This window comes from Lathyrus oleraceus, chromosome 3 (assembly GCF_024323335.1).
Source record: "Lathyrus oleraceus cultivar Zhongwan6 chromosome 3, CAAS_Psat_ZW6_1.0, whole genome shotgun sequence".
Lineage (NCBI taxonomy): Eukaryota > Viridiplantae > Streptophyta > Magnoliopsida > Fabales > Fabaceae > Lathyrus > Lathyrus oleraceus.
In genome coordinates, this window is record NC_066581.1 from 77,642,380 (window position 1) to 77,664,956 (window position 22,577).

The 22,577-nt window shown below is 38.5% G+C and overlaps 1 non-coding gene across 1 annotated transcript; it reads left to right on the forward strand.

Annotated features, from left to right (window-relative positions):
* The first annotated feature begins 9,535 nt into the window (after positions 1–9,535).
* Positions 9,536–9,642, forward strand: LOC127133542 (small nucleolar RNA R71). The gene has a single exon (XR_007807503.1). It is a non-coding gene; the product is annotated as a small nucleolar RNA R71 (small nucleolar RNA).
* Positions 9,643–22,577: the final 12,935 nt, after the last annotated feature.

Sequence of the window (22,577 nt, forward strand, 5' to 3'; positions counted from 1 at the left end):
GTTAGTAATCAGACATTCAGTTTTGGTGAAGTTAACATTCAGACCCTGATCACATAGTTGACTGATGCCTATTATATTTGTAGTCAATCCCTTAACCAGTAGTATATTGTCAAGTTTAGGAACTCCAGGACAATCAAGCTTTCCTATCCCCTTTATTTCACCCTTTGCTCCATTACCAAAGGTTACATGGCTTATGGTATGATGATGAAGATCAGTTATCAAGTCTATGTTTCTAGTCATGTGTCTAGAACATCCACTATCTAAATACCACTCTTCCTTGTCTAAGATTCTGAGGGGAATGTGAGCTATTAGACTTGTAACCTTAGTCTTAGGAACCCATAATTTTTTTTTGATAGGACTGTGCTGCTTGGGTTTGGGTTGATAGTAAACAGGGCTAGGATAACCATACAGCTTATAGCAGAAGGGCTTCAGGTGACCAAATTTCCCACAGTAATGGCATTTCCATCTTTGGTGTTTCCCTTTCTTATGATGTTGTGACATCTCAGGTTTACTTTTACTATGGCTGCATTTGGGTTTGGCTTGATGTTTGCAACCAATGTAACTGCTCTCAGTCTTAGACTCATTATACCCAATGCCAGATTTGTTTCCTGTTATTTGTCCAGTTTGGAGAATCTTGTCTAAAGAGTCAGAACCATTGTTTAACATCCTTACATACTTGGTCATTTCTTCCAGTTTAGCATTTAAGAACATAACTTCAGTTTTTATCTTAGAGATAGTTTCCATATGGTCTGCCTTTTCATTCTCCACCTGTACTATCTTCTGACTTTTAACTACTAACTTGGTATGCAGAACCACTGCTTCTGTTTTTAATTTGGAGATGGTTTCCAAGTGTTCTCCCTTCTCATTCTCAAGTTGAATTATTTCCTTCTTCTAACTTTCAACCTGTTTACATAGCTCTACACTTTTGTGACACAGCTTTTTGTAGGTAGAGGCCAACTCTTCAAAGGTTACTTCATCATCACTTGAGTCTTCATCAGAATCCCATCTTCCTGTCAAGGCAGTTACCAGATTTACAGCTTCATCTGTTTCACTCTCATCAGACCAAGTGGCAGCAAGACTCACCTTTTGCTTCTTGAGGTAGGTTCCACATTCAGTTCTAATGTGTCCATACCCATCACATTCATAGCAATGTACTTCTTTTCCTTCTTTGGGCTTATCATCTGACCTTGCTCTTCTTTCAACATTGTTAAATCTACTGATGTCAGGTGAGATGTTCTTGACATTAGCCTTGGATCTTACATCCATCTTTTTCAGCAGTCTATTGAACTGTCTTCCCAGCATTGCTACTTCTTTTGACACGTCTTCATCAACATCCTGACTGTTTTCATCTTCTGTGTTTGACATGAAGGCCATGCTTTTGGTTTTCTTTTCAGAACCATCGTTTAATCCCATCTCAAATGTTTGGAGGGAACCTATTAGCTCATCAACTCTCATGTTGGAGATGTCTTGGGATTCTTCTATGGCTGTTACTTTCATAGCAAATCTCTTAGGTAGTGACCTGAGTATTTTTCTTACTAGCTTTTCATCTGACATCTTCTCTCCCAGGGCTCCTGAGGCATTTGCAATTTCAAGAATGCTTATATGAAATTCATGTATGTTTTCATCTTCTTTCATCCTTAGATTTTCAAACTTGGAGGTGAGCAGCTGTAGTCTAGACATTTTAACCCTAGATGTGCCTTCATGAGTGGTTTTGAGAATGTCCCAAGCATCTTTAGCCACTTCACAATTGTTTATCAACCTGAAGATGTTTTTGTCTACTCCATTGAATATGGCATTCAATGCTTTAGAATTTCCAAGTGCTAGATCCTCCTCCTCCTTGGACCATAGTTCTTCAGGATTCCTGTCAGTTGTGGTTGCTCCTTCCTTAGTAATTACTGGATGAACCCATCCAGTTAACACAACCTTCCAAGCCTTATTATCCAGAGATTTTAAGAAGGCTATCATTCGAGGTTTCCAATAGTCATAGTTAGATCCATCCAAAATTGGTGGCCTGTGAACAGATCCTCCATCTCTCTCCATTGTACCAGAAAGTATTGCCCCTAGATCTCACCCAGAACCAGAGTAGGATGCCTGCTCTAATACCAATTGAAATTCTGGTATCAGATATGAGATGTCGAAGGTAATGTCGCGACACTAATATCTGAGTAACGCAAACAGAATAAAGATAGAGAATAGTAATGCAAGATACACAAGCAATTGTTAACCCAGTTCGGTCCAACTCACCTACATTTGGGGGCTACCAATCCAGGAAGGAAATTCACTAAAATAGAATTAGTTCAAAGACTCTCCGTACACTTCAACAAGTTACAGTCTTTCTCACCTAATCTCTACCCGTGCAATTTCTACCTAAGCACTCTTAGATATGAGAACCCACTCACTTCCCTACAATCACACCTGTGATCTTAAACAACAATTCCTTGAGAAAAGAAATCACTTTTCAATAACACACTCTTGATTTTACTTCCCAGTTTCAAACAAGAAGACACACTCTTGATCTTGCTTAACAGCTTTGATCAAGAAGACACACACTTGATCTTGCTTCACAGCTTTGATCAACTAGACACACACTCTTGCTTAACAGCTTTAGAGTGACAAATTACAACCACAAATCAGACCAACTCAATCATCAATGGATGACTTGAATGGCTTACAAGTCTCACGACTAAACAGACACAAACCCTAGCTCTCTCTTTGTATTTTGCTCAGTATTGGTTGTGTGTACAAACAAGTTTTCTGAGTCCCTTTTTATAGAAGCTTTCTGCTGGGCTTGGAGATCTTGAAAACCCTAAATCTATTTTCCAATCAAATCTTCTCATGACAGCTGGTTAGATCTCTTTGGAAAATAAGTAAATCAGGTTGTAATCCATGATTGAATGCGCCTGCCAATCAGATCTTCAGTCATGCATAGATTGCCATTAATTGTGCAATCACAAAACACCAGACATTCCTACTGAATGTTCTATGTACAGGATGTCATGACATCGGGTCTGACATCCTGGAACAATCCCTGCATAACTTCATCATTCCTTTTATCAATTCCAGCAGGTACAACCATATCAGATGCTATGTCATTATGTATGACTTTCTGAAACAATCCTGCATGATCATGTCTTTCACTCCAGCAGGTACACAACATCAGATGCCATGTCACTATGATATTCTGATACAATCCTGCATGAACATGCTCTTGAACTCCAGCAGGTACATAGGATATCTCATGTTAAGACATCACACATAACATCTTATGAACATTCTTTGTTTTACCAAAATTGCTGCCAACACTTAGAACCAACAAACTCCCCCTTTGGAAAATTTTGGCTAAAACATATATCTGTCCTTTTTGTTCACAAGAAAACTATCAACAGTTAAATAACATAACAGTAGTTTAATATGCAGCAGAAGCAAATACAATTACTAGTTATAGCTACTAGTAATACACACATGCACATGGGTACTTCTCCTCCCCCTAAATCTGTGCAACACAAACATAATTACTAGTTATGGATGCAACTAGTAAGACACACAAATGCACAAGGGTACTTCTTCTCCCCCTAAATTTGTGCATTCATCTCCTTTGAAAATAACAGCACCTGTAACCACAACACCTGTAACAAACAGAACAAAATGTCATTCTGACATCTGCTTCAACATCAGCACCTGTGCACCACCACATCAGACATCCCCTTTGACATTTGTAAACAGAACAACATCATTCTATTATAGTTGTCCATTTGTCCAGCCACATACATCTCCTCTCAGCTCCAGCTCCATATGACACTTCTCCCCCTTTTTAGTCAAAATTGACCAAAGGTGACCAATTAGACAAAATAAATGTCAATTAGCAGAGAATGTCAGCACAAATGTTATAACATTAAAAATGTTAAAACATAATTGTTCAGGAGATACAAACGATCATCATACACAACTGTGATAGCTAAGATAATGAACAAATCCAAGGAACTCATTAAGAGCCCAAAATATTACAAACAGGCATCAATGATGACTGCCACAAATTACACAATTTCAAAAAAAACAATAAAACTTCAGCATCCAAACACAGCAGTACCAGAACAGCTTCCAAAACACCAATCTTCACAGCACACCTCACAGACTTCACCATATCATACCAGTCTTCAACACAATAGGGGGAACCATCAATCAGAGGAAGAGGTGTCACCTTCACCTTCAGAGCTGTCAGAGCTTTCAGAGCTGCCACTGGATTGAGCTTTTGACCTCTCTCTTGAGGTATTGGCATCTGAATCTTCACCAGCCTTCCCCACTTCTTCCTTTTCTAGGCTCCTGATAAGAACTTCCAAAGATTCTTTTCTTGCCTTGGCTACCCTTATACCATTCTCCATTTCATTGCAGGTATCTTTTAATTGATCAATTAAACTCCCTTGAGGTGCAGACTCCTTTCTGGCAGATGTCATGACAACATCATTGACATGACTTCCCTCAAACAGCTTATGATAAATGGATAGAGGGGTTTTTCTCCTGCTTGGAGTATCACTTGTATTAAGTATGTCTGGTTGTTGACTCAAGATTATACCACAAATAATGGATGAGAAGGCAATGGGCAACTTTACAACATTTGTGGAGGCATGTCTGATAGTTTGGTCAAACATAAATCTCCCAAAGTCATAGTTAATCCTAGTTCCAATTGCATGAATAATTCTCCCAAGACCAATAGAGATGGTAGAGATATGATTAGTAGGCACCCAGTTGGCTGATCCAATCTTGTGCAAGATGGCATATTTGACAGTTAGCTTGCCAGCTGATAGGTGATTCCTACTAGGCCATTCCTTAACTTGGCCAGCTGTAATAGTCCTACAGACCTCATTGTCTGTAGTCTCTAGATCCACTCCTCCATCAATTCCTCTTCCTAGGAACTTGTTGATAATGCTTGGTGAGAATTTCACACACTTACCCCTTACAAACACTTTGCAGGGAAGAGTCGTAACCTAGAGTTGAAAAGGAGAACATGATCGCCTATATTGAAGTTTTTCTTTACTATTCTTTTGTCGTGCCAGGCTTTTGTTCACTCTTTGTATATTTTTGCATTCTCATAGGCGGATTGCCTAAGTTCTTCTAGTTTGTGAATGTCAAGAATACGCTTCTCACCAGTGGTCAGGTAGTCTCAATTCAAAGTTTTAATGGCCCAATAGGCCTTATGCTCCAATTCGAACGGTAAGTGACAAGATTTTCCATAGACTAGTTGGTAGGGAGTTTTTCCTATAGGGGTTTTGAAAGCGGTTCTACAGGCCCATAGTGCTTCTTGAAGCTTCTGAGACCAGTCTCTCCTAGATATTGAAACTGTTTTCTCTAGGATTTGTTTTATCTCCCTATTGGATACTTCTACTTGGCCACTAGTCTGTGGATGGTATGGTGTTGCTACTCTATGCTTAACTCCATATTTTCTTAAAAGTTTATCAAATATTCTCGATATGAAGTGTGATCCTCCATCTCTTATGACTAAACGTGGTGTTCCAAATCTAGGGAATATATAGTTTTTAAATAGCTTAATCACCACCCTAGTGTCGTTTGTGGGTGCAGTTATGGCTTCAATCCACTTAGATACGTAGTCCACAACCACTAGGATATATTTGTTTCCTAAGGATGGTGGGAAAGGACCCATGAAATCTATACCCCATACGTCGAAGAGTTCTACTTCCTGAATGTTTCTTAGAGGCATCTCGTCACGCCTTGAAATGTTTCCAGTGCGTTGGCATCTATCACATTTGACAATGCAAGCATGGACATCAAGCCACATGGTAGGCCAAAATAGGCCAACTTAAAGAATCTTGGCGAATGTCTTAGAGGTGCTCGCATGTCCACCATAGGGTGCAGAATGACAATGCTCGATGATACTCTTTACCTCTTCTTCTGGAACGCAACGGCGAAAAATGCCATCTTTACCCCTTTTGAAAAGGAGCGGTTCGTCCTAATAAAAGTTTCTCACATCGTTGAAGAACTTCTTCTTGCGGTGGTAGTCAAGATCAGGGGGTACAATATCAGCAGCTAGGTAATTAACAAAGTCTGCATACCATGGTACGTTACTTACTGCTAAGGAATTTTGGAAGTGCTCATGAGGGCCTAGGTTATCATCTTCAATGGTTTCTAGTCTAGCTATCAGTCTATCATAGGCGAAATCATCATTTATAGGTACTAAATCTGGTTTTAGGTGTTCTAGCCTAGAAAGGTGATAAGCTACTACATTTTCAGTGCCTTTTTTATCTCTTATATCTAAATCAAACTCTTGTAGTAACAGAATCCATCGGAGCAACCTGGGCTTAGCATCTTTGTTGCTTAATAGGTAACGAATGGAAGCATGATCAATGTAAACTATAATTTTTGCTCCTACTAGATAAGATCTAAATTTGTCTATAGCGAAAACTACAGCGAGTAATTCTTTTTCAGTTGTTGCGTAGTTAAGTTGGGCAACGTCTAGGGTTCTACTGGCATAATAAATGACATGTAATTTTTTATCTTTCCTTTGTCCTAGAACTGCTCCAACCGCATAATCACTAGCATCGCACATTATCTCAAAAGGTTTTGACCAATCAGGTGGTTTCATAATAGGTGCAGATACTAATGCTTGTTTTAAAAGATTAAATGCGTCATTACATTTTCCATCGAAAATGAATTCAGCAACTTTCATTAAAAGTCCAGTTAAAGGTTTAGTTATTTTGGAGAAGTCCTTAATAAAACGCCGATAGAATCCAGCATGTCCAAGAAAACTTCGGACTTCTCTGATAGTTTTGGGTGGTTTTAGGTTTTCTATAACTTCTATTTTAGCTCTATCTACCTCTATACCTTTTTCGGAAACTATGTGTCCTAAAACAATTCCTTTGGTCACCATGAAATGACACTTTTCCCAGTTTAGCACGAGGTTCACCTCTACGCATCTCTCCAGGATTTTCTCAAGGTTAGCAAGACAATTGTGAAAATCAAATCCGCAAACCGAGAAATCATCCATAAACACTTCCATGATACCATCTAGGTAATCTGCAAAGATTGACATCATGCAGTGTTGGAAAGTAGCTGGGGCATTACAGAGGCCGAATGACATTCGTCGGTAGGCAAAAGTTCCATAAGGGCATGTGAAGGTAGTTTTTTCTTGATCTTCGGGGTGGATAGGTATTTGGAAGAATCCGAAGTATCCATCTAGATAGCAGAAGCAAGAGTGTCTGGCTAGACGCTCCAACATCTGGTCTATAAATGGTAAAGGGAAGTGATCCTTCCTGGTTGCTTTATTTAATTTTCTATAATCTATACACATCCGCCATCCTCCTTCTAACCGTTTTGCTACATGTTCGCCTTTATCGTTTTGCACGACTATGATGCCTCCCTTTTTAGGTACTACATGCATTGGGCTCACCCACTTACTATCCGAGATCTGGTAGATTATACCTGCCTCAAGTAACTTAAGAACTTCTTTTTTAACAAAATCACTCATTATAGGGTTTATTCTTCTCTGATGTTCTCTGGAGGGTTTTGAATCTTCTTCGAGCGAAATCTGATGCATGCATACAGATGGGCTTATACCTTTCAGGTCATAGATATTATATCCTAAGGCTGAGGGATATCTTCGTAAAACATTTAAAAGTTGGTCTATTTCCTCTTGGCTCAAGGTAACACTGACTATAACTGGACGGTTCATCTCTTCACCGAGGAACTCATATCTCAGGTTCTTAGGCAGTTCCTTAAGTTCTAAGGTTGGTTTCTTAGGGCATGACATAGGATCTGGGGTAAGAGATAAACATCTGTAAAGGTTATCACCGATGTAGGGTTTCTTAAAGTCATCATCTTCCAATATGAGGGTTGATGGCAACTTAATTGTTTTAATGATTTCTTCTTGTTCTACCTCCCTAACGCATTCATCAATGATATCTAAGGCATAACATGCGTCTCCCATCACAGGTGCCATAAGAAATTTTGAAAGTATAAATTCTATCTTCTCGTCACCTACCTCAAAGGTCAACTTTCCTCTCTTGACATCTATTATGGCTCCTGCAGTTGATAAGAATGGTCTACCTAGAAGATTGGTATATCATTGTCCTCTTTGATGTCCATGACAACGAAATCAGTAAGGATAAATAGCTGACCTATCCTAACAGGGACATCTTCTAAAATGCCTATCGGATACTTAACAGATCTATCGGCTAACTGAAGCGACATCTTAGTAGGTTGTAATTCTCCTAAGTTTGACCTCTCACAAACCGCTAAAGGCATTAAGCTCACACTAGCTCCTAAGTCTAGAAAAGCTTTTTCGATGACATGACTTCCCAAAAGACAAGGAATGGAGAAATTTCCAGGATCTTTATCTTTCTTGGCTAACTTATTCTCGGAAATAGAATTGCATTCCAAGGGTTTCGGATCGTCTAGTCTACGTTTGTTGGTAAGGATGTCTTTGAGAAACTTGGCATAAGAAGGTATTTGGGTGATGGCTTATGTGAAAGGGATTTCTACGTGAAGTTTTTCTATGGCTTTAATAAATTTCTGATACTGGTTATTGATCTAGGTTTGTTTGAGTCTTTGCGGATATGGTATAGGTGGTTTATATGGCAGAGGTGGTACATAAGTTTTATCTTTAGGTTTTTCTCCTTTTTCTTGACCTTCCTGGTTTTCAGATTCCTCTGGTTCCTTCACCTTCGTCCGGGGGTTTGGTATGTTCCTCAGAAGTTTTGGGTTCGCTCAATCTTGGGTTTGGTGGCTCATCATAAGCGTCCCCATTTCGTAGGGTAATGGCATTGGCTTGCCCTCTCGAATTCTATTGGGGTTGTCCAGGGAACTATCCTCCAGGTGTAGTCTGGGGGGCTTGGTTTAAAGCTACCTGAGAGATCTGGTTTCAAGCATCTTGGTATGAGTAACTATTTGGTCAACCTTGGTTCCTAACTGGGTAATCAGTTCATTAACGTGAATATTTTGGTTCATGAACTCTTTGTTTTGTTGAGTTTGAGCAGTGATAAAATTTTCCATAATTTTCTCAAGGCTCGGCTTTGGTGGCACAGGTTGCATAGGTTGATTTGATCTTGGGGCTTGATAACCAGTTTGTCTCGGAGGTGCATTATTTTGAATAGGGTTATTGTTTTTATAGGAGAAGTTCGGGTGATTCCTCCATCCAGGGTTATAGGTATTCGAATATGGGTTCCCTTGGGTGTAGTTCACTTGCTCAGAGTGGGTTTCGTTCAATAGAATGCATTCTGCAGATTTGTGTCCTTTGGTTCCACATATCTCACAATCCGACGAAACTGCGGCTACAGCATTCGGATTTATGCACATATGCTTGACTTTAAGGGCTAATGCGTCCATTTTAGCTTGCATCATGTCTATAGAGCTTAGTTCATGCACTCCTCCTTGGGCTTCCTTCTTCTCAATTATTGCTCGTTCGACTCCCCATGATTGATGGTTTTGAGCCATATCTTCAATGAGGGCACTGGCTTCAGGATAAGGTTTGTTCTTAGTGTTGTAATAAAGTCCATTATAGAAGGTTTGAATGATTAACCCATTTTCTAAGCCATGATGTGGGCATGCTCTTAATAACTTTTTATATCTCTCCCAAGCTTCGAACAACGATTCTCCTTGGTTCTAGGTAAATCTAGTTATATGGTTTCGAAGAACGGCGGTCTTACTTGGGGGAAAGTATCTAGCAAGGAAAACTCTTCTAAGGTTATCCCAAGTCGTAATGGAATTGGGTGGAAGGGAATCTAACCATGATATGGCTTTATCTCTGAGGGAAAAAGGGAATAATCTTAAACGGATTGCCTCAGAAGAAGCTCCATTGGTTTTAAAAGTGTCTGCTAATTGGAGAAAGATTTTTAAATGTTGGTTTGGGTTCTCGGTAGCGAGACCTGCGAATTGTCTTTGTTGCACCAGTTGCAACAGGGAGGGTTTAAGTTCGAAATTATTAGCTGGTATGGTTGAATTTACCATACTAGAACTAGGTTCTTCGTTAGATGGTTGAGCGAAATCCTTAAGAGGTCTTTGGTTTTGATCTTCGGCCATAGCTCTCCTAATTCTATGAAAGAATAAACGTGCGTGAGCGTAACGTTCAGGTTCCGCCAGAGGGTATACTAAACTTCCGGTGCTGCGAGTTCTTCACATTGACCGGCGGGTAATAACCTAAGTCTAAACGATATAACAACAGGGTATGAAATTTGACGAAATTGGTCGCCGGCAACGGCGCCAAAAACTTGATGCGTGTTTTTCGCAAGTATACGAACGCGTCAGAGTAATATAACAGATTGTCGAATCCACAAAGACCAAGTGTCAAGCTATCGTTATCTATTGTTATGGTGTTTATCTAAGGTAATCAAAATAGGGTTTTTTTAGAGTGTGCAATGAAAAGTAAAGTATTAAATTAAGTTCAATTAATAAAGACAGGCTCGAATGTAATTCACATAATCAATTAATAATCCAAATACTTGCTAATAGATCTACTTATGGGCAGTGTTTCCTACTTTGAAAAGAACCAATTAACGGGAACTGTCGCTTTCACGTATTCAGAACCGAGTTGTACTCCCTAATCAACCCTCTTATTGTCACTTATAAAAAGGCGCGCATTGCGTTAGAGTAGTAAACCTATTTTTAAGAAATATAGTATCTTGACTAAGTTGAAAAGTATTTTAACCTGGATTTCTTAACCAAAAGAGGTTCTCACGAACCAGACTCTAAACTTATAAACGCGTCCGAAAATAGTTTTAAAATCTCCTTTCTTCTTAAGTTAAAAACTCCTAATGAACTAAACAAAGCGCTTTCGCTATTTTTGAAATAGTTAAAAACAATTAAGTTTAAAAAGACGTTGGACGGCTTTCGATCTTACCCAACGGAAATTAAGTGCAGGAAAACTTAAGTTGAAAGTCAAAATAGCCCTTAAGTGTTTCTACGAACAATTGTACGGATTATCGATTCAATTACGATCCTTACATTCTAACCTTATAGATTTAGTTAGACATGGTAAAATAAAAATGCATTTTAATTTAAATAAAAGTAGTGCAAGTGCGGAAAGTACATTAAAGTAGTGCGAGTGCGAGAAATAAATAAAAGTAGTGCGAGTGCGAGAAATAAATAAACGTAAAGCGAGTGCGAGAAAATAAATAAAGTAAAGCGAGTGCGGGAAATAAATAAAGTAAAGCGAGTGCGAGAAATAAATAAAGTAAAGCGAGTGCGGGAAATAAATAAAGTAAAGCGAGTGCGGGAAATAAATAAAGTAAAGCGAGTGCGGGAAATTAAAATAGATAAAGGCAAGTAATAAAACCCTGCTCCAATCGGAGGGTTGAATAAATTGCAAAGCGGAAATGAAAATGGCGGCAGGATTAACTTCCTTCCAAAGTGCTCCAAACTCGATTACAGACTCGATCATAAAACTCGATTACACAATTGTGGTAACACCCCAATACGAAGCGATTACCACTTTAAAATACTGAATATATGCCTAAGTGAAACTGAGTTTGCTCTAAGTTTTCCTCTGCTCTAAGTTTGGATGATTAAACAAGTGAATTCGAGTTTCTATTTATAAGCAAGTAAATGATGAAAATGACAAGGATGCCCTTTAGTTTGAATTTGGGAGGGAAAACTTTTCCTCTTGTGGCGCCCGCCACAAGCCCATGGCGCCCGCCACAAGGCCAATCTGTGGCGCCTTAGTGGAAGTAGTGGGAACGTGGCAGTTGAGCTAGGACACGTCATGGCATGGTCTATAGCGCCAGCCACAGTGGAAGCCACAAGTACAAAATGCTGAACTTTAGGGTTTTTAGCTCATTTTCACTCCTTTTCTCGACCGGGGCTCCGATTAAAGTAAAAACCTCATAAAAAAAGAGAAACATAGTAATAACATAACAAAATGATAATAAAACAACTAAAATGCATGCGAAATCGGAGTCGAAAATACGGTGAATTTCAGTGTCATCAATAAACAATAAACATAAACATAAAATACTTGAGATAAAGTGAACAACAAAATAGATTGCAAGAAAATAAAGTGAAATAATATAAATGTTAGAAGTTAGTAGTTAGTGAACATAAACATAAAGTAAATAAAAATGAATAATAAAATAAATTGCAAGGAATTAAAGTGCAATAATATAAATGTTTGGAGTTAGGAGTTAGTAGTTAGTAACAAAAAGCAAATGGATTAGCAAGTTAATGTAAAGATATGGTTTCATCTATGTATCAAATGACTCAAATATGGTTGAAACATTGAAGATTTAATCAACTCTAAACAACCATGACCATGATCTAATAGAACTCATCAACCAAATAAATGTAACAACAAGTCAACAATAAATATTAAATGATAACAAAACAAAGCAACACTAAAGAAGGTGAACAAAAAGGTAGTAAGAGTAAGAAATCTAAAAAAAAAGTGTGTAAAAAGTTAATCATTTTTTTACAAGCTTGAGTCTAAACCCTCTCAAAAGATCAACCAAGAACAAACAACCATTTTCAACACAAAAACAGAACCAAAAAGTTAACAAAGTTTAATCTAAAATCATTACCCAAAAATGTTGAAAAATGGTAGGTTGAAATGGTGTTGAGCTTGGATATGAAGCAAGGGGTTTGGGATGAAAGTATTTATGGTGGAAGTTTAGTGAAGGGGCTGAGTTATGAGTGTTAGAGAGTGAGAAGTTTTGGAAAAAAATGTGAAAGAGGACAAAAAAGTTGGTGGGGTGACTTTTTTTTGAGTGAGAAAGATTTTTTTATTTTGACCTAGGTTTGGAGAGGAGAGTGAATGGTACTTGGACAAAACTTTTGGGGGCTAGGAAGCCTGAAAAATGAGGGGAAATAGTACCTCTATTTATAGGGAAAGTAAGTGGAAAAGGGGGTGAATCAAAAAGTACTCTATGTAAAAAACAGAGCTACTGTTGCTGTCCTCACAGGTGTAATCGATTACCCTGATTGGTGTAATCGATTACAGGCACCAAAAATGGCCCGGGAGCTTGATTTTTTGCCCAGTAATCGATTACCCTGATTGGTGCAATCGATTACAGGCACCAAAAATAGCCTGGAAACCTGATTTTTGCCCAGTAATCGACTACCAAGGTTAGTGTAATCGATTACACTGTCCAAAAAATGAGTTTTTGCTATTTTGGTGGTGTTTTCTCAGGTATGAACGCCATGCCTTAAGCCCGTGCAACATACCTTTGGTTTTGGATGTTAATGCAAGTATCTTGATAAAATGATGAATGTATGTAGGGGTAATAGGGACACGGATCAGATGAAGGTTGTATGGGAGTAGGGTGATGGATCGAAAGAAAGTTGTATGGGGGTAGGGTGAACTTTGGGGTATGACAGAAGGCATTGACTACAACGAAACCTTTGCTCCAGTTTCCATGTTAGAATCTATTCATTTACTTGTATCATTTACTGTAAATCATTCCATCAAATTATATCAGATGGATGTCAAGAGTGCATTTCTGAATGGATATATTTATGAAGAAGTGTATGTTCACCAACCTCCGGGTTTTGAAAACTCAAAATGTCTAGAACACGTTTTTAAACTGAAAAAAATCGTTGTTTGGTCTAAAACAAGCTCCTAGAGCTTGGTATGAAAGACTAAGCACCTTTCTTCTGGACCATGATTTTATTAGAGGCAAAGTTGACTCTACACTCTTCTGTAAAAACATCAAAAGTAATCTCATGACATGTCATATATACGTCGATGATATAATTTTTGGTTCATTTAGCCCTTCTGTTTGTCAAGAATTCTCTGAGTTAATGTAGGCAGAATTTGAAATGAGTTTGATGCAAGAACTGAAATTCTTTCTGGGAATTCAAATCAACCAAGCTTCAGACGCTACATATGTATATCAAAGAAAATACATAAAAGACATTCTGAAGAAATTTTAAATGTCAGAAAGCAAATCAGCAAAGACTCCCATGCATCATACCTGCATTCTAGAAAAAGAAGAAGTAAGTCAAAAGGTTTGTCAGAAGCTCTATCATGGTATGATAGGCTATCTTCTCTATCTGACGACTACACGACCAAATATTCTCTTCAACGTTTGTCTCTGTGCCAGATTTCAATCAGATCTAAGGGAATCTCATCTAATAGCTCTTAAGAGAATCCCAAGGTATCTAAAAGGAACACCTAACCTTGATCTGATGTATGAGAAAACATCAGAGTATAGACTCTCTGGATATTGTGATGCAGATTATGCCGGAGACAGATTGGAACGAAAAAGCACATCTGGAAATTGTCAATTTCTGGTAAGCAATCTTATATCTTGGGCTAGCAAAAGACAATCAACCATAGCACTCTCAACTGCAGAAGCAGAATATATTTCAGCTTCATTATGCACTACTCAAATGCTCTGGATGAAGAATCAACTAAAAGATCTTCAGATATATGAGAGTAATGTTCCTATCTTCTGTGACAATACGGTTGCCATATGTTTAAGTAAGAACCCTATTTTGCATTCCAGAGCAAAGCACATAGAAATAAAACATCATTTTATCAGAGACTATGTTCATAAAGGGATAATTATATTAAAATTTATAGATACAGACCACTAGTGGGTTGATATCTTCACAAACCCCCTTGCTGAAGATAGATTCTCATTCATTTTGGAACATTTAAATGTGGAAAATTGCCCATAATGAGTTAGATATGTACTTCTCTGAAATAGAAAAATAGGCTCCAACTTAAAACATCTGGCATCTGAATCTGACTTTGATATTTCTATGAGTTAGAAGTTATCTGAATCAGAAATCCTCAGGACCCAATCTCTTGGTATTCCTGAAGATCAGATATATCAACATGTGGCCTCTCTTGCGTTTGACCTTGGATCTTCTAGACAACTGTCTAGCACATAACTTAAGAGACAGACTATTAAGATCTCCTCGAGTAGTGTGCAGATTTTTGGGATTAGACATCCATCATAAGCTGTAATTAATTTTCCCTCTAGCGTGTCAACTCAATTTCTGTCCAATTAATTAACGATTGTTTAATATTCCTACGAAATAATGTCATTTTTCATGCTAACTTAGTGTACATATACTTGTCACAACTCTCGCTTTCACACTTTTCACTCACATCCAACACAAACCCTCGCTCTCAAATCTCTCTCAGTTCTTCAAGTGTTCTTCAAGCATTCTTCATTTCCTACATGGATTCTCAACAACAGCAAGTATATAACTTTTCTCAACAGATGGAATCAACGGAACAACACTCAACCTCTTCCCAGCAAACCACCACTGTAACTGCTGCCATATCTACTCCTATCTACAAGGAACCTCATATTTTGGACTCCCACCTCACATCCATCTTGCAACTCCATTTGATAAACTGGAAGTTCTTTCCGAATCCTTGGTAGATTTTGATAATATGAAGAGAAATGGGATTGACTTCACGGAGGAATTGAGAAAACAAGGTTGGGAAAACTATTTTCAAAGACTCTATGGTCCAATCTACACCTATCTGGTCAATGAATTATGGAGATTTGCAGATTTAGACGACCACTGCATCGTCTCACACGTTCTGGGGGTGAAAATGGTTATCACTGAGAAATCCATAGCCAAACTTCTGAATATGGAGAAGACAGGGGGAAGAAGAATCTACAACATCAACCCTAGGGAAAAATATATGTCCCAGAAGATTATCCCTACAATCTTCAAGCATAACGCAGAAGGAAATTGCTCTAAAAACAAAGAACTTCACCAGAATCTGAGGGTATGGTTGACGATCATCCCGGGGACTATTCATCATCGCCCAACATCCAATTCGTCATATTACATCAATATTGACCAAAAATGCATCCTCTACTGCCTCCACAAAGAACTCAAGCTGAATATGCCATCTCTTTTGTTCAAATATCTGAAGGATTCCGTCAGGGGCACCAGAAACAACATGAAGCCCATAACATACATTCCTCTGAGAAGGCTGATCTCCAACGTTCTAATAGAAAGAGGGTTGGTGAATCATCTGATTTTCCACAATCTAATCGAGGATGTGACGGTAGACAGCGGTAGGCCTCTGAACTCAAGGAATCTAAAGAGCATGAGCATCATTGAGAAAGTTCTGGTCAAGCCTTCTCTGGACACCTCCTGGGAAGCTCTGAAGGATCAGAGGAAGATACCCAATAGTCTCTACCTGTTCTCTAAGATAGACTCCCCCAGAAGTTATCACCTACTATCTACAGGACCTGGAAAATCAAGGGGTAGACATCTCTAATTTTTTGGTGGATTGGCTACCTGAAGATCCACCCAATTTCATGAAGAGGATGTGAGAGACATCTGAAAGAAAGTCAAAGAATAAATCTCAGAAGCTGGGGGAAACTTCTATATCTAGACCACCTGCGCCTCTGATCTCCTCCTCCTCTCCAAGTAAGTCTCAACCCTCTGACTCTCCTACTTTACATCTAAGGCAACTGTCTTCTTCCCTACCTTAACCCTCCCCTATTTACACACACTCTGAACCCACAACCTCCACCACAAATCCTTCTGAAACTCCCACATCTAACCCACCATCACCTCCCCTTCAAAAATTCAATCTAACCACCACAACCCTACCAATATCTGAAGCCCAACTATTCAATGAACCCATATCACCACCCTCTTCCACTCCCCCATATCCACCTTACTGCAATATTCTTCTGACCCTGATCAATCTGACCCTCAATCCCTCACTCTTACGCAACTCTAGGCTTGCTCCCTATCCACTCAAAACCCATCTGCGCTAGAAACCAACGTTTCTTCACCTTCTGAATAACCACAAACACCACCCTCTGAACCTCACATAGAAACTCCCTCCAAAAACCCCATTACCCAACAATCTGAACCTCCCACTGAAACCATCCCCACACCACCAACACCTACACCTCCCACCTCTAAACTTGAACCCACTTTTCCCACACTGGAAGAGGTAGTGGCCTTATTTGCTGAGTCTTTAGTAGAGAAGATCAGATCCCTATCTGAAAACTCTAGAATCAGTGATGATCCCTCTGTAGTAAGGATTCACTAGAATAGAGTGATCAGATGGATGACATCTGAGGCTTTCAAGCTGAAAGACCTCTCTGAACAAATCCAAAGCGACTTCATTAGAGAAGCTGGAGAGAGGCTACGGGACCGTCTGGTAAGAGAGGAAGAAGAAAAATCCCGTAGAGAAGCTGAAGAAAAGGCTCGTCTGGAATAAGAAGAGAGAGCAAGAGAATCTGCAGAAAAGGTCGCCGCTGAGGCTGCTGCTGTTGCTGAAGCTGAATCCAAAGCCAAGGCTGACGCTGAAGAAGCATCACACATTGCTGCGGAAGAAGCTGTAAAGGCCAGGGACGCTGCTCTGACTCAGGGGGAGCAATCTCACTCTGATTTCTCTCCTCTAATGTTGAAGACTCTGGAAGAACTACAGAAAGAGCAACAAATTATGAGAGCAATACTGTATCAACAGGACTCCGTCAACTCCAACATTCAGAACCTGCTGACTCAGTTGCTTCAGAGGATGCCGCCTCCCCCGAACCCTTAGGCACACTTAGGATTTTCTTGCTATTTTCTCTAAGTTATTATCTTATATGTTTTCCTCTAAGTGTGTTTCCCTATGTTCCTTTATGGATTTTTTAACTGTACTTCTCTATCATCAATGAATTATGCTTTGCCTCATTTACTTTGCTAAGTATTTTTTAGTCTGGAAAAAAGGGGGAGAATAAACTTAACAACCTCTGACGAAATATTATCTAAGCCTCATAATGCATTGCACACATTTAAAACTATTATTATGAAGTCTTAAGCTCTGCAGGAAGTATCTAAGTTAAACATCTGAGAAACAAGCTATACAACGTAAGGAGATCTGGGAAGAACATCTAAAACTTCTTAAGCATTTAAGCTAAGGGGAGATTGATTATCTCAGGGGGAGTCGTCATACATCTGACTCTGAGATAACTCCTTTAAATTTTTATGATGTATCATTGTTTCATCATCAGTCTGAAGGTTTTGTCATCATCAAAAAGGGGGAGATTGTTAGAACAAGATTTTGTGTCTACAATTCATCTCTAAAGTTTTGATGATAACAAAGGATGAAACAAATTGGTACCCAAACAAATTTATCTAAGTATGCAGGACTCTAACAAAAATGGATCAGATAGACAACATCTGACATCACCCAAGTCCAAAATAGGTAACTTAAACTTAATTAAAGTAGTCGCTCTGACTCTGAAGAAAAGGAAGTTCACAGAGTCTGACGATAGAAGACTCAAACACTCTGAATCTGAAGATTTCTACACAGCTACTTTGATGATTTGTACTCTGAAGAAGGCTCTACAGAAAAACATATCAAGAACTTCTGAAGAAAATTTACTCTCAGCAACTATCTGAAGAATACATGCTGAACAAGAAGATCTGGATTCCGCGCACTCTGACTCAAGATTAACCACAAGGCTTAGCTACGAAGTATTCCACTTTTGGTATGAATCTTTATTTGGAAAAGAATAAACACTCTCCAAGACTGCTATGGAAAAGACAACGAACTTAAGGCCAATTAAAGTCCATCATTGCCAAGATATTCATTATTTCCTCAGCTAACAGTCTCATGTTCAAAACATTATATAAAGGCAGGATCATCATCATACCATGAACGGAGCACTCACACAAGAATACTGAAAACCCAATTCCATATTCTCATTCATTCTTGTTCAAAATCTGTTCACACGAGCTGTTGCCCTAAGTGTGAAATCCTACAATTTTTATTGTGTTAATTCCGCTTACCTAGAAGCACTAAACACTTCATTGTAATTCCAAAATAGTTGTTGAATATTTCCTCAAGTGACTTGTAAAGTCTGTAAACTTGAGAGGGCTAAAAGATCTTTACTCTCTTAGACACTTTTGTTGTAATCTATCTAGATTATTGGATTAAGTCCTTGTTGAAGGCGAAATCACCTTGGTCGGGTGGACTGGAGTAGCTTTGATTTTCAAGCGAACTAGGATAAACTTCTGTGTTGATTGCTTTATCTTTCGTGTGTGTTTTAATTGCAAAAGTTTTTATTACCTGTGAAAACAATTCAAACCTCCCTTTCTTGTTTTTCTCTACCTTCAACATCATGTCAAACAGACCCAAGCAAGAAGGCGGGACAAAAATAAAAAATACTATCAGAAAATTTATAATCGAGGCTAGCCTTAGCTAGCTGATCCACACCGATATTGGCTTCATAGAGAGTATGCCTAAAACGATAATTATCAAGGCTCTTGAGATCATCCTGGATTTTACGAACCAAGACCAGATGTATTTAGAGGCTTGAAACTCAAAATATCTTTGACGACTTCCACATTATCAACCTGAAACTCAACATTGGGAAGCTTGAAATACTTAACCAATTGAGTTCCTTCATGAACTCCCCACAACTCAACATTATAGTTGTTACAAGAACCTAAAATCTTAGAAAAACCTTTTATACAACCACTAGAGTTGTTTTTGACAATGCCCCCACACCCAACTCGATACAAAGACTGGGCACCAACTTCACTGTTTCTACTGCTAATAACCCCATCAATATTTAAAGTCACCCAATCTTCAACAGTTGCGATCCACTCCACATGATGCCTAGACTGACTATCACACAAAACCTTTTTCTGGAGCATCATATCTTTGTTGTATTGAGCAAGAGAAATCATAATAACTTCATCTAAAGAGGCAGGAAGGATAAAATCCGGATTATGAACAAATTGGTTACGCCACTTCCACAACTTAAAGTAAGTAGTAGCCTAAAGGGCTGCCCAATCCAGATCCCGCATGCCCAAAGTATTTGACAGATGCAGATCGATCCATTCTTCAAGATTAATGGAGAAAAAAGAGGAATGATGACTACGAGGAACCAAAGTCATCCATACATTGTTGGCATCTTGGCAGTCATGAAGCACATAGAGAAAAGACTCAACAACATCATTGCAATGGCCACAAAATGGATCATGAAATTTACGCTGAAAAAGAAGCTGATTAGTTTTCAAACCTTGAACATGGGTCATCCATACATGGCAATGGATTCTCTCAAGGACGACAATCTTCCAAATTCTACTCCACTGCCTGGCATGAACAACATGAGCGAAAGAGACACAGAACTCGTATGAACTAGCTATAGAAAACAAACCATCAGCAATACCATTCCATATGAAATAGTCCATATGTCAGCTATTTTTGAGAGGAAGAGTTATCACATGAATTTGGTACACAAACTGGCCACGAAGGTTTTCCTTAAACACTCTCCAATTCCAATTATCATTTATATCAACCATGTCAATAAGCACGACATTCGCAGTAAACAAGTCAGGATTGGACACAACACTGTGAAGCCTAAGCCCAACCTACACCCAACAGTCTTCCCAATCTTTAATCATAGTCCCGTCACCAATTTCCCACTGAACAAACTTGTTATTAGTTAACCACTCTCTAGCCAAGTTCTTATTTAAAACTTGAATTGTAGGCTTTAACTTCCTTAGGGTTACCATGAATTCCTTTTTTGCTGTATTTTTTCTTTAGAATTTCGCACCAAAGAGCCTCCTCGCCACTTTGAATCTTCCAACTCAGTTTTGAAAGGCACACTTCATTCATCTTGATAAGGTGCTTTAATCCCAAACCCTCTAGCCGCCTAGGTTTGCAAATATCCCGTTACCGAATGATATGCATCTTATTATCCTCCCCACTCTAGCCCAAACAAAATCACGTTGCAATCGTTGAATTTTTTTAAAGACAATCCTTAGGAACTTTACTGCTCATCATTGAATAAGTAGGGAGAGCTTCAATCACAAATTTCACAAGCGTTACTCTCACAACAAAGGAGAACTGATTACACTTCCAGTGGCTCAGCTTAGCACATACCTTATCAATAAGAAACTGATAGGTGTTGATCCTATGACTCTTACCGGAAAGAGGAACCCCCAAATACAAACCAAGATCTTCAACCTCTCTAAAACCAGACGAGGCAATGATTTTCCTATGAATTCCCATTGGAGTGTTGGATGAGAACATAATTCCAGTTTTCTCCTTACTTATAAGTTGACTCGAAGCAGCACAAAAGACATCTAAAACTTCCATCATGTTATCTATTTGACTCTTAGTGGCTTTACCAAAGAGTAAGAGATCATCAGAAAACATAAGGTGAGAGACCAAAGGACCATTCATACCTGCTTTAAGCCAACCCAATGTTTGCTATCCACCGCATCCAAAACTAAATGAGAAAGTTTTCCCATACACAAAATAAAGATATATGGAGAGATGGGGTCACCTAGACGTAACCCTTTCTTGGACTTAAAATAGCTACTTTTGTTGCCATTCCAATTCACACACATCTGAACAGAGGAAATAATATTCATAAAATATCCTTCAGCTGAATCGAAATGCCAAGCTCCAAAAGAACATTCTCCATAAAAATCCAACTAACTTGATCATACGCTTTAGTAAATCAACCTTGATAGCGAAACAACACAACTTTCCTTTTAAATGGTGAATGGTGTAACCCCCTAAATCCCGCACATAATTTATCGCGTAAATTAAATATAAAATAAAACCACGTAGGGTGTCACACATTCATAACACACATGACCTGCTCCATAACACGGGTTTAACAGTAAATTTCAATACACACATTTGTAATAAGGATGTTTACACGACATCCCACTTATCTGAATCATACTTGGGATCTTTACACGACATCCTTCTCATCTGATCGGTATTATGTATTCACATAATAAGCCATTTATAACTTGTCATTGCATGCTCACTTCCATTTTAAAGTATCATCGCAGCAGAATTATCATCACAATTATGGAAAATAAAGCAAGTAATAACATCTAGTCTCAACTTCAATTTTAATAACAAAATAAGAGAGTTATAATCAATCAACTCAACATCTTAAGAATTCTCAACAGTAAAATTAGTCTTATGACTTCAACATAATCATACATAAGGAATAAAATAAGCGTTTAACCTAACCCGATGTTACATGATCAGAGCAAGGCACCACTAGTAAAAGTGACAAAATAAATAAGTAATCTAAGAGCTACCTTCCACTTACTTCAGCAATACTACTCTTGAGTATATGCACGATGCCCATGTAAAGGAAACATTCAAACAGAAGGGGTGAGAATTCATTTCAATAATGATATAGAATGAAGAATAGAGTACAACATCTACATAATCATGCACAACAATATATCACATTCTTACATCCAAATCATAATCAACATCATACACGACAACATCTCAATTATCATCAACATCATACAAAACCAAATTTCAATTATCATTAAAATCATATGCAATAACATCTCATCCAATAACATATCAACAACAATCAATACAAAGGCAACACTTATGCAATATACTCAACATCGACTCAACACACATGTGGTACCAAATATGAACACTCAGGTTCATCTCACTCCATGATCCCCACCATAGGATCAATTCTCTCTTGGAATCGGAGCACACCAAAATTGCTACCATCACCATAGGTAACGCTTCACTAATCCCACATAATAGGAATTAACTACTCGCACTCAATCCATCACAATGGGATCGAGGCTCACCAAAACTCGTTACCATCAACATAGATAACGCTTCACTAATCCCTCATAATAAGAAT